The sequence below is a fragment of the Salvelinus alpinus genome, chromosome 8 (assembly GCF_045679555.1).
Source record: "Salvelinus alpinus chromosome 8, SLU_Salpinus.1, whole genome shotgun sequence".
NCBI classification, from domain to species: Eukaryota; Metazoa; Chordata; class Actinopteri; order Salmoniformes; family Salmonidae; genus Salvelinus; species Salvelinus alpinus.
In genome coordinates, this window is record NC_092093.1 from 14218214 (window position 1) to 14231523 (window position 13310).

The 13310-nt window shown below is 43.2% G+C and overlaps 1 protein-coding gene across 2 annotated transcripts in view; it reads left to right on the top strand.

Annotated features, from left to right (window-relative positions):
* Positions 1-13310, top strand: part of LOC139582573 (transmembrane protein 121-like) — a 70445-nt gene that overhangs the window by 41724 nt on the left and 15411 nt on the right. The window lies entirely within an intron of this gene.

The following is a 13310-nucleotide window of genomic DNA, read 5'->3' on the forward strand; positions in this document are numbered from 1 at the left end:
CTGTGACATTTCTGGGTCATTACATTCATTCTGTCTGGAGGGTAGTAAGTACTACGAATTATCTTCAGTTGCAGTAGTTTATGTCTTAGGTTCTATACTGAACAAAAATATTAACACAACATGTAAAGTGTTGGTCCCATGTTTCATGAGCTGAAACTAAAGATCCCAGAAATGTTCCATACGCACAAAAAGCTTATTTCTCTCAAATTGTGTGCACAAATTTGTTTACATCACTGTTAGTGAGCATGTCTCTTTTGCCAAGATAATCCATCCACCTGACAGGTGTGGCATATCAAGAAGCTGATTAAACAGCATGATCGTTACACAGGTGCACCTTGTGCTGGGGACAATAAAAGGCCACTCTAAAATGTGCAGTTTTGTAACACAACACAATGCCACAGATGTCTCAAATTTTGAGGGAGCATGTTATTGGCATGCTGACTGCAGGAATGTCCACCAGAGCTGTTGCCAGGGAATTGAATGTTAATTTCTCTATCATAAGCCGCCTCCAACGTCTTTTTAGAGAATTTGGCAGTACGTCCAACCGGCCTCACAACCGCAGACCACGTGTAACCATTCCAACTCAGGACCTCCAGATCTGGCTTCTTCACCTGCTGGATCATCTGAGTAACAGTCACACGGACAGCTGATGAAACTCATTCTCATTGGCTGGGCCTGGCTCGCCAGTGGGTGGGCCTTGCTCCCAAGTGGTTGGGCCTATGGCCACTCATGGCTGCACCCCTGCCCAGTCAGATGAAATACACAGGGGCCTAATGAATTTATTTCAATTGACTGATTTCTTTATATGAACTGTAACTCAGTAAAATCGTTGGAATTGTTGCATGTTGCGTTTATATTTTTTTCAGTATAGGAGCCGGTATGAACATCCATTATGTGGTCCTGCACTTCTCTGAGTCTGATGCAGTTATTTGCAATGACCATATTTACAATGTGGGTCTCCTGCTCTGGGGTGAACAGTCAACCTCTTCCATCAGATATTGGTTTTCTTGCAGTTCTGTAAAAACATTTGAATGGTTTTAGTGATAGATCCTTCTCATTATGAAAGTTCAGTACATATTACTATACCAGTAAGACTACAGCACTTACAGTTACTTACCGGTTCTCATTTCGAAATATCTCGATGATACCTGGAATGGTATAGCGGCTCAGATTTGGTAGAACCCGTTGCCCAGCCTCCCTCATGCTCATCCCATGGATGACAACATGGTCAACCATAGTTGCTCTGATGTCATCAGTTATTGTGTTCCTAACTCCCCTTCATCTTCATCTTCCCCATCATCTCCTTCTCCCCCGTCCTACTTCACCTCTTCCTTCTCCTCCTTGTCCTCGTCCTCCTCATTGTCCTCTTCCTCCTCTTCCTCCTCTTCGTCCTCCTCTAGTTCTCACCCCTCTTACTCTCTGTCCAATATTGGCCTCCATTGTTGTCCAAACCAAATGTTTACCTGTGGCCTATTTATAGTGTTCAAGCTCTGATTTGTAAGTGAACTCATTATCTAAAAGTGCTTTCACGTCTGTCAATGTGGAATGGCAATTGGCGAAATAGTGCAGCAATGTAGAGACCAATGTTTACAGTTTTGCTAGAAGTGTGTTATTAAATTGCAAACTGAGTGTAAAGCAGTGAGTTGTGTTTGCAGTTTTGCAAAAAGTGTGTTATAAAATGACAACCTGAGTGTAAAGCAGAAAACGTGCATTCAGTTTGGTACACTTGGTAAATGCATTGGCTACAAGTGTTAATGGTTTCAGAGATAGTGCTTCAAGAATCACTGTTAGTGTTTAAGCATTCAGAAAAAACTGTAAGATGAATCTGGAAGTCGCTCTGGATAAGAGCGTCCAGTAAAGGACTGAGATGTAAATGTAAAATGTAAGCGATTGAATACGATTTTTGAGTCGTTCACATTTTAATAAACCAGCCTTGGATAATCCAAATCTTTGTTGTAAATAGTTGAATGAGCCATCATAGTACACATGCTCAAAATTCATTGCCACTTTGGAACCAGGACTTAAGGTCTTGTCATTAAATGCTGGAGGGAAGGTTACAAATAGGGGCGCCTGGGGATGTAGTTTTTTTCCACCTCGTGAATTGATGTACATTTTCCCAAACACAAATGGAATTGCATTGTCTGCTTTTTTTCTTCAACGCCTTGGACCCGAAGTAGAGAATATATTTTCGATAATATGATATTACATTTATGGCTTCGATACTCCTCCATGCACAAGGATAGTCTACTGTTCCTTGTTTAAGTGAACGCAGTTGTGCAGCCCAGTAATAAATCTTCATATGAGGTAGTCCAAGACCTCCAGCTTTATAGGGGAAGTGTAACACAGTCAGCTTTATATGGAAGTGTAAAACAATCAGCTTGATAGGGGAAGTGTAACACAAACACCTTTATAGGGAAGTGTAACACAGTCAGCTTTATAGGGGAAGTGTAACACAGTCAGCTTTATAGAGGAAGTGTAAAACAATCAGCTTGATATGGGAAGTGTAAAACAGTCAGCTTTATAGGGGAAGTGTAACACAAACAGCTTTATAGGGAAGTGTAACACAAACAGCTTTATAGGGAAGTGTAACACAATCAGCTTTATAGGGAAGTGTAAAACAGTCAGCTTGATAGGGGAAGTGTAACACAGTCAGCTTTATAGGGAAGTGTAAAACAGTCAGCTTGATAGGGGAAGTGTAACACAGTCAGCTTTATAGGGGAAGTGTAACACAGACAGCTTTATAGAGGAAGTGTAAAACAATCAGCTTGATATGGGAAGTGTAAAACAGTCAGCTTGATAGGGGAAGTGTAACACAAACAGCTTTATAGGGAACTGTAACACAGACAGCTTTATAGGGGAAGTGTAAAACAATCAGCTTTATAGGGAAGTGTAACACAGACAGCTTTACAGGGGAAGTGTAAAACAATCAGCTTGATATGGGAAGTGTAAAACAGTCAGCTTGATAGGGGAAGTGTAAAACAGTCAGCTTTATAGGGGAAGTGTAACACAAACAGCTTTATAGGGAAGTGTAACACAATCAGCTTGATATGGGAAGTGTAAAACAGTCAGCTTGATAGGGGAGGTGTAACACAGTCAGCTTTATAGGGGAAGTGTAAAACAATCAGCTTGATAGGGGAAGTGTAACACAGTCAGCTTTATAGGGGAAGTGTAACACAGTCAGCTTTATAGGGGAAGTGTAAAACAATCAGCTTGATAGGGGAAGTGTAACACAGTCAGCGTGATAGGGGAAGTGTAACACAAACAGCTTTATAGGGAAGTGTAACACAAACAGCTTTATAGGGAAGTGTAACACAATCAGCTTTATAGGGAAGTGTAAAACAGTCAGCTTGATAGGGGAAGTGTAACACAGTCAGCTTTATAGGGGAAGTGTAACACAGTCAGCTTTATAGGGGAAGTGTAAAACAATCAGCTTGATAGGGGAAGTGTAACACAGTCAGCTTTATAGGGGAAGTGTAACACAAACAGCTTTATAGGGAAGTGTAACACAGACAGCTTGATAGGGGAAGTGTAAAACAGTCAGCTTTATAGGGGAAGTGTAACACAAACAGCTTTATAGGGAAGTGTAACACAATCAGCTTGATATGGGAAGTGTAAAACAGTCAGCTTGATAGGGGAAGTGTAACACAAACAGCTTTATAGGGAAGTGTAAAACAATCAGCTTTATAGGGAAGTGTAACACAGACAGCTTTATAGAGGAAGTGTAAAACAATCAGCTTGATATGGGAAATGTAAAACAGTCAGCTTGATAGGGGAGGTGTAACACAAACAGCTTTATAGGGAAGTGTAACACAAACAGCTTTATAGGGAAGTGTAACACAATCAGATTTATAGGGAAGTGTAAAACAGTCAGCTTGATAGGGGAAGTGTAACACAGTCAGCTTTATAGGGGAAGTGTAACACAGTCAGCTTGATAGGGGAAGTGTAAAACAATCAGCTTGATATGGGAAGTGTAAAAGAGTCAGCTTGATAGGGGACGTGTAACACAAACAGCTTTATAGGGAAGTGTAACACAGACAGCTTGATATGGGAAGTGTAACACAGACAGCTTTATAGGGAAGTGTAACACAGACAGCTTTATAGGGAAGTGTAAAACAATCAGCTTGATATGGGAAGTGTAAAACAGTCAGCTTGATAGGGGAAGTGTAACACAAACAGCTTTATAGGGAAGTGTAACACAGACAGCTTGATATGGGAAGTGTAACACAGACAGCTTTATAGGGAAGTGTAACACAGACAGCTTTATAGGGAAGTGTAAAACTATCAGCTTTATAGGGGAAGTGTAAAACAATCAGCTTGATAGGGGAAGTGTAACACAAACAGCTTTATAGGGAAGTGTAAAACAGTCAGCTTTATAGGGGAAGTGTAAAACAATCAGCTTTATAGGGGAAGTGTAACACAAACAGCTTTATAGGGGAAGTGTAAAACAATCAGCTTGATATGGGAAGTGTAAAACAGTCAGCTTGATAAGGGAAGTGTAACACAAACAGCTTTATAGGGAAGTGTAACACAGACAGCTTGATATGGGAAGTGTAACACAGACAGCTTTATAGGGAAGTGTAACACAGACAGCTTTATAGGGGAAGTGTAAAACAATCAGCTTGATAGGGCAAGTGTAACACAAACAGCTTTATAGGGAAGTGTAAAACAGTCAGCTTGATAGGGGAAGTGTAACACAGACAGCTTGATATGGGAAGTGTAACACAGACAGCTTTATAGGGAAGTGTAACACAAACAGCTTTATAGGGAAGTGTAAAACAATCAGCTTTATAGGGGAAGTGTAAAACAATCAGCTTTATAGGGAAGTGTAAAACAGTCAGCTTGATAGGGGAAGTGTAAAACAGTCAGGAAAACTGTTGAGTGTGAAAAACCCAGCAGCGTTGCAGTTCTTGACACAAACCGGTGTGCCTGGCTCCTACTACCATACCCATTTCAAAGGCACTTAAATATTTTTCCATGCCCATTCACCCTCTGAAAGGTATACATTCTGTACATAAACCATGTCTCAACTGTCTCAAGGCTTAAAAATCCTTCTTTAACCTTTCTCCTCCCCTTCATCTACACTGATTGAAGTGGATTTAACAAGTGACATCGATAAGGGATCATAGCTTCACCTGGATTCCCCTGGTCAGTCTATGTCATGGAAGTAGCAGGTGTTCTTAATCTTTTGAATACTCAGTGCATACATACACACTGTGCGCGCACACACACACACACATGTGAATGTACACACGCGATAACACAAAATTCATAAAGTTCTGTAATAAGTGCCTTGGTCAGGGCGGTGACCAAGAACCCGATAGTCACTCTGACAGAACTCCAGAGTTTCTCTGTGGAGATGGGAGAACCTTCCAGAAGGACAACCATCTGAAAGTTCTGTAATAAATAGTAATCCAAGTATATCTGGTATAGATTGATAGCACCAAGTTATCCCATTAGATTGACAGCTCCAAGTTATCCCATTAGATTGACAGCTCCAAGTTATCCCATTAGATTGACAGCTCCAAGTTATCCCATTAGATTGACAGCTCCACGTTATCCCATTAGGTAACACTTTCTCCTCTGTCTACCTGCTTCTGCTCCTGTCATAAAAAAAAAATCTAAAATATGTCAGGAGTACGGAATTCCCTTTACTTCAAAAAAGCGCAAGCCGTCTGTCGTGATGATGCAACACAACGTGCATGGTGGAGTCGTGTCGAGCGTCTAGGTGTCACAGTAATTGGACATCTCCAGCTGTTCCTACTTCCTCTAGTCGTGTTCTTCATCTATGGCTGTTTTTGTGTGGCTTTTGTTTTACCTTAAGCTTCTCTGAGTTGGTTGTCTACTGATTTGAGAGAACTTATCTGAGTTGCCTGTCTGCTGATTTGAGAGCACTTCTCTGTTGGTTGTCTGCTGATTTGAGAGAACTTCTCTGTTTGTTGTCTACTGATTTGAGAGAACTTCTCTGAGTTGGTTGTCTGCTGATTTGAGAGAACTTCTCTGTTTGTTGTCTACTGATTTGAGAGAACTTCTCTGAGTTGGTTGTCTACTGATTTGAGAGAACTTCTCTGTTGGTTGTCTACTGATTTGAGAGAACTTCTCTGTTGATTGTCTACTGATTTGAGAGAACTTCTCTGTTGGTTGTCTACTGATTTGAGAGAACTTCTCTGTTGGTTGTCTACTGATTTGAGAGAACTTCTCTGTTGGTTGTCTACTGATTTGAGAGAACTTCTCTGTTGGTTGTCTACTGATTTGAGAGAACCTCTCTGTTGGTTGTCTACTGATTTGAGAGAGCAGTTTCAATCATGTCAGTGAGGAATAACATGAAACAGCAGGTCTTAGTATTTATATGCAAAGGCATGGGCTGATAATAGAGTCAGAGTGAATGCAGAGAGACGGAGAGAGAGAGATAGAGAGACAGAGAGACAGAGAGAGAGAGATAGAGCAGAGAGAGAGAGATAGAGCAGAGAGAGAGAGACAGAGAGACGGAGAGAGAGAGATAGAGCAGAGAGAGAGAGATGTGAAGACAATTTATTTATGAATGGTCTTTTACATCAGCAGAGATGAACTGCTATCCACACTCCTCCTCAGCCGCCCACAACAGTCTGTCTGTCTGGGACAACTCATTGTGTATGTGTGTGTGTGTGACATTGAGGGAGACTGTGAATTAGTTTGTGTGTATATGTCTCAGAGAGAGAAAGAGCGAGAAAGAAAGAAAGAGAGAAAGAGAGAAAGAAAGAAAGAGAGACAGACAGACAGACAGACAGACAGACAGACAGACAGACAGACAGACAGACAGACAGACAGACAGACAGACAGACAGACAGACAGACAGACAGACAGACAGACAGACAGACAGACAGACAGACAGACAGACAGACAGACAGACAGACAGACAGAGACAGAGAGACAGAGAGACAGAGAGACAGAGAGAGGGAAATTGCTAAGGAGCAGGGAATAATTTATGAGTGCTGCACCCTATAATTAGCAAAAACTAAATTGCGTGTCAATGTGGAAGACAATTAAATAGAGGCCTGTTTCTGTCAAAGGCCATTACACAGTCCTGAAAATGAACTAGTATGCTCTAGTGTCTTTCTACTGCCTTTCCTTCTAGAAGTTATTAGCTGTCTTAATAATACGACGGCTAAAACTGACCACTTCGAGAGTGATTTAGTCCCGTTTCGGCAGGACTCAACAAGCCAACTCTCTTTTAATCAGTTCATTAGACTGGCCCACTACCTAACCCCTATCATATTGGCCTTTAGCTCAGGGGGCTAACCGAATCGTGAGGTGCACAGGAGACATGGGTTCGAACACTGGTCGATCACACTAAGCCTTTGATTAGCCTGTGTCTTGTGTTCAGGTATAGATCAGTATAATGTACTGGAGAGGAGGAGGAGAGGAAGACACGAGGAGGAAAAGAGGAGAGTCTCTCTCTCTCCCCCTCTCTTGCTCCCCGGGGGAGCCGTCCTCATTCTGGAGAGGCTGTTAGCAGGTGGCTGATTGATCACTTTGGCTTTTAACTGACTATACACTGACTAGCCTATCAGGCACGGAGTACAGACATCAATCGACCGGCTGGCAAGCACTCCCATCTGGTGAGGTGGGGGGGATCCTTCCCCCAGGTAGGTGCCAGTGGAGGCTGGTGGGAGAAGCTATAGGAGGACAGGCTCATTGTAATGACTGGAATGGAATAAATGAAATGGTATCAAACACATGAAAACCACACGTTTGGCTCCGTTCCATTTCAGCCATTACAATGAGCCTGTCCTCCTATAGCTTCTCCCACCAGCCTCCACTGGTAGGTGCCCTCAGGGGGAGGGGGGGGGGGGGGTTGAGACCTGACAGACAGCCTGGCTGCATCTCCCTGGCTGTGGATGGTGAATGGCGTCTGTCTGTGTGGGGATTGCTTTGCTTTTGGAGGTCCCTTTGATAACCATCTGTGTGTGTAGCAGCGTGGCAGGGGAGGTCTGTTCTTTTCAATGGAGAAAGCTGTCACTGGGCTGCCGTTTTGTGCTTGCCGATGCCAAACACGGCTTCTGTTGTCTCGTTTGGCATGAATGGTAGATAATTGCCTCTTATGGGAATAAGATAGACTGATATGGATGTATTTTGTTGAATAGTGCACATAGGCTGTGTTTACACAAGTAGCCCAATTCTGATCTTTTTTCCACTAATTGGTCTTTTTACCAATCACATCAGATCTTTTCACATCAGATCTTCTTCAGACCAATTAGTGAAAAATAGATCCATATCGGGCTACCTATGTAAACGCAGCCATAGAGCATCAAGTTGGAAGTTGTGACTAGCTAGATTTGCCTTGGTCTTTAAATAGCATGTTTGGAGATGGGTAGTCTTGGATTGAATGACACACAACCTGACTAGACAGCCCTCTAACTTTACTTCTTTCTTACTCTCATTCCTCGCCTCAAACCGGTTGCTGTGGAAGGCAACAGCGGGCGGTGATGTCTCGTCGTTGTTCAAACAGGAGTCTCTAATGTTGAGTGAAATATTGTTTTCCTTGTCATTATCATACAGAGTAGGTGTCGCCGTGGGGAGCGACAGAGCGACGTCTGAGTGTCATTCAAAGGGTGCGCCTCGTTTTGTCAAAACTCCTGTTATGGAGTTTTTTTCGCAAGACGCCATCCAAAATATTATTAAGAATCACACAAAGGGGTTGGAAGACATGTCTGACACATCCACACGCGTCTGCCTGCTTTGTCGGTCTCCGCGGAAATCTCTGTGAATATTTCTATTAATTCTGTTTCCTTTTAGGAAGCTTCCCTGGGACTGTCACTGAGGCTGGTTCATTATACCGGTGCTTTAGATTCTTCCTGAGTGTCTGGCTAGCTTCAGGGGGTCTCCTTATCTTCTTTCATTCACCCAATCAGTTTGAGAGAGTCCCTCTCGTTTTTTTTCTCTCTCTCTCTCTCTCTCTCTCTCTCTCTCTCTCTCTCTCTCTCTCTCTCTCTCTCTCTCTCTCTCTCTCTCTCTCTCTCTCTCTCTCTCTCTCTCTCTCTCTCTCTCTCTCTCTCTCTCTCTCTCTCTCTCTCTCTCTCTCTCTCTCTCTCTCTCTCTCTCTCTCTCTCTCTCTCTCTCTCTCTCTCTCTCTCTCTCTCTCTCAGTATTTTCCTTCCACTGTACATGAAAGTGACTCCTTTCCCCCTCCACTAGTCATTGGTCACTGGACATGCTCTGAAACTTTGGCGACTAGTTTATTGCAATTTGATGTTCCAAACATATTGCTCACTATACAGTATGTCTACTGCAGAGAGACAAGAGATAGCATGAGAACATGAGTTTTGATCAGTCAGGGGGGGGGGGGGAAAGATGGAAAACAAGCTAAGCACTCTTAGAAAAAGGGGTTGGATGTCCCCATAGGAGAACCCTTTTTGGTTCCAGGTAGAACTATTTAGGTTCCATGTAGAAAGGTATAGAAACGGGTCTATACCTGGAACCAAAAGGGGATCTACAAAGGGTTCTCCGAAGAACTCTTTTAGGTTCTAGATAGCACCTTTTGGTGTAGGTTGAAAAATACAGGAGTTTTGGCTCAGGTACAGCCGACTAGCTAAAGCTACCTACAGTAGCAATAAAAAAGTACTAATAAAATTGATACTTGGAGTCAAATATAGATAAAATATTGTCCAAAAATAACATTGGGATATGTAACTATTGATTCCCCCCCCACCATCTATGAACAGAATTACTGTTTTACCTCATTATCTTAGCCACGAAATCACTAGTTTGAAAGAGACTGCTTACTGGAAGCTGTGCAGCAGCCATTCTCACTACAATTTCCTCCATGTTGGCCAGCCCCCTAACAAATTTACAAGTTTCAAAGGACATTTTTAAAGAGATAATGATTACAGCATTTAAATTCATAATCCTCATTACTGCTTTATTTGATAGTGTGCTAGGTCTCGGGGTTGTGTCTGTCTTTTGAGAGTCGTTTTCGTCGATACCGCAAGGCAGCGATGATACCCAGAATTCCATGTAACGTGACTAGAATTAAGTTAGATGCCACTCCCCCAGGGGGGTGAGAGCAAAAATGGCAACAGTCTGAAAGAGAGAGAGAGAGAGAGAGAGAGAGAGAGAGAGAGAGAGAGAGAGAGGAGAGAGAGAGGAGAGAGAGGGGTAAGAGAGAGGGGTAAGAGAGAGCGAGAGAGAGAGACAGAGAAAGGGTAAGAGAGAGAGAGAGAGAAGGGTAAGAGAGACAGAAAGAGAGAGAGGGAGAGAGAGAAGGGTAAGAGAGAGAGATAAGGATAAGAGAGAGAGAGAGAGAGAGAGAAGAAAAAAAGTGAGAGAAAAAGAGAGAGAGATAGAGAAGAGGAGAGAGAGAGAGAGAGAGAGAGAGAGAGAGAGAGAGAGAGCCACAGCAAAATAGGAAGTTAAGGAGATATGTTGACACAAAGATTAAGTGGATCTCCCCTGCATAACCAGTGGATAAAAATCCCTATTGGCCCGAGGTAATCAGAGCACCAAATCATCATTAGAGAAATATGCCATGTTTTGCACAGGAAAAATCAATATGATTCTAACTCTCACTGAGGGAGAATTCCACTTAAAAGGTAGGCTGTTTTATTACATGGCTTGTTACCAGTTTAAGGCATGAAGGATAGATGGGAACTGTTACAGGAATATCTACAATATAGGTCTATCCTTGTGTGAGGAGTGTGGCCCCAATGCGTAGTATTCGTTCCTCCCCTGCATTATACTGTCAGGAGGATTGTGATGTCAGAGGGCTGATAATGACTCACATTGGCATGGTTCTCTTTGAGTTCCTAGCTTTGTGAATAAAAAATGCACCACGATTGATGTTTCTCTCATTTATAGAGCTTTGAAGGTTGGAAAAGGAGAATAAGACATGTCTGTCAAGGTGAAAAGCACCCTGTCTTTTATGTTTGAGACTAAGTTTGAGTGAGAGATTGATGAGGGCCTTTAGACATGATGTAACCTAGGGGAATGTAAGGGAAGTCTTTTGGCGCATTCAACCAGTGTCATGTTCAATATATTTGATTTGGATCATCTTAATCGTTAAAAACGCGCAAGCGCTTGAATACGCTTCAGGAATCCTGATCACAGCAGAGTGCATTGAAATCTTCAAATTCTTTGAACATACAATATGACAGACTGCTGCAGAGAGTGAGCGTCAACCTTGATCCACTGTAATGAACGGTAAAATAAGCCTAGCCACAGCTACAGACACTACAAGCCTCTTTCCTCAAAGGTTGTCCTACTCAGTATTCCGCCCCACCGCAACCTCACAAGCAATTATAGCCAAATTATACCGCGATACCACACTAATAATGTAAGGCGACCGAGAGAAGAATGGGCTTTTAAGATGTGCCGTAATATCTGAACAGGGTGTTGTTTTCATGCTGAACACCCAAGCCTCTCATTAAATTGCATAAAGTGACTTCTGAATATTTTTTTTCACAAAACGACTGAACAAAAATAAGGCTGAAATAATGATAACAAAATGCCAGGAAACGAAAGAGCAGGCAACTTCCACACTTACCTCCAGCTGTTAAGTGACTATACATTTGGAATTATTATGCATTGGGAGCTCCATGAGGGAAACCGAGTCCTTCGAATTACATACGTTAAATCAATAGATTGATTAAATCAATGAAAAACATACAGTGTGCCACACACAGTAATCTATTAGGGGTAATCACATGCAGGTTGACGTTTAGTCCTGAGCCTAGTCCTTGAGACAGAACTGAGCAATAAAACTCATGAAGGGAAAAAAAGTGCTTAACTTAAGGTTAGCGTTAGGCATTAGCTTTAGCAGTGTGGTTAAGGTTAAGTTTAAAATCAGATGTGATGACTTCGTGGCTATGCCAGCTCGTGACCACTCTGCAGAGCTGCCTCCAGAACGAGACTCATAAGGAAAAACGCTAACGTGCTAATCACAGTCAGCAGATTGTTCTCTCTGATGTAATATAGCCGCGCTACACTGAGCTTGCCCGATGCAATGGAGCTCAATGGAAGAGTCATAACCCACAGGGCACAGACATCAATTCACGTCTATTCCACGTTGGTTCAACGGGATTTTCATTGAAATGACGAGGAAACAATGTTGATTCAACCAGTGTGTGCCCAGTGGGAAAGGTCCCAACCCCACCCCATCTGGCACTATAGACATGCTCAATCAAACGCTCATATATGATCTGGACCCAGGTCTGATACGCAGGCCTGCTATGATCTGGACCCAGGTCTGATACGCAGGCCTGCTATGATCTGGCCCCAGGTCTGATACGCAGGCCTGCTATGATCTGGCCCCAGGTCTGATACGTAGGCCTGCTATGATCTGGCCCCAGGTCTGATACGCAGGCCTGCTATGATCTGGCCCCAGGTCTGATACGCAGGCCTGCTATGATCTGGCCCCAGGTCTGATACGCAGGCCTGCTATGATCTGGCCCCAGGTCTGATACGCAGGCCTGCTATGATTGGCCCCAGGTCTGATACGCAGGCCTGCTATTATTGGCCCCAGCGGGTGGCATAACAGGCCTAGCTACTCAGATTGTTGGGCTGGGATGCTTTACTGTGCTATTAAAACACCATGCGCTGCATGTGATCAGTGCAAGCAGCATGTGGTTCGGTTCGATTCCGGCATGTGATTGGGAAGTGATGGACGTGGATGTGAAAAAGACATTGCCCAACGATAACCATCCTGTCAGCCTCCTCCTCCCCTTCAATGGGACGTTAACAGGGTAGAGAGAGGGGGTGCTGTGTGTAGAGTTCCTCTGTCTTGTACAGGGAGGGTCTGAGGCAATCTGCCACAAAACTGGCAGAGCGTTGCGTCCTGCTCAGCCCCAACACAAAAGGACGTCAGAATCAGAACGCACCTGCTGGGAAGGAGAGCGATGGCGGAGAGCCAGACCGACATATGGATCTCATTCTGGAGACTAATGAAGACAGCCAGACGTAAATATCTGACAAAACGGACTCTGCAGTCACAGCAGATCCAAGCTGTCCCCCACTGCAGTGGATTTGACATTGAAGTAAAGTAGTAAACCACGGAATTAAATCAAACACAGAAGAGAACACGCTGTATTTAATCCACCTCAAGTGTTTTGAGTGGGAGGAGGAAGCTGGTTTAGGGGTGCAGTCAAGCCGCGTACTGTGGTAAAGATATATTTAATATATAATGTGTCTTCCCAAAGGCGTAAACAGTAAACCGTTTTGGAAGACATGGAGGTAAAGAGGCAGATGGCCAATTCTTTATATGAGGGATGGAGTTTCCAAGGCGCTGTTGCCAAAAACATACGTCAATCTCAAGGCAACAGCTCACCAAACAAACTTTCCAA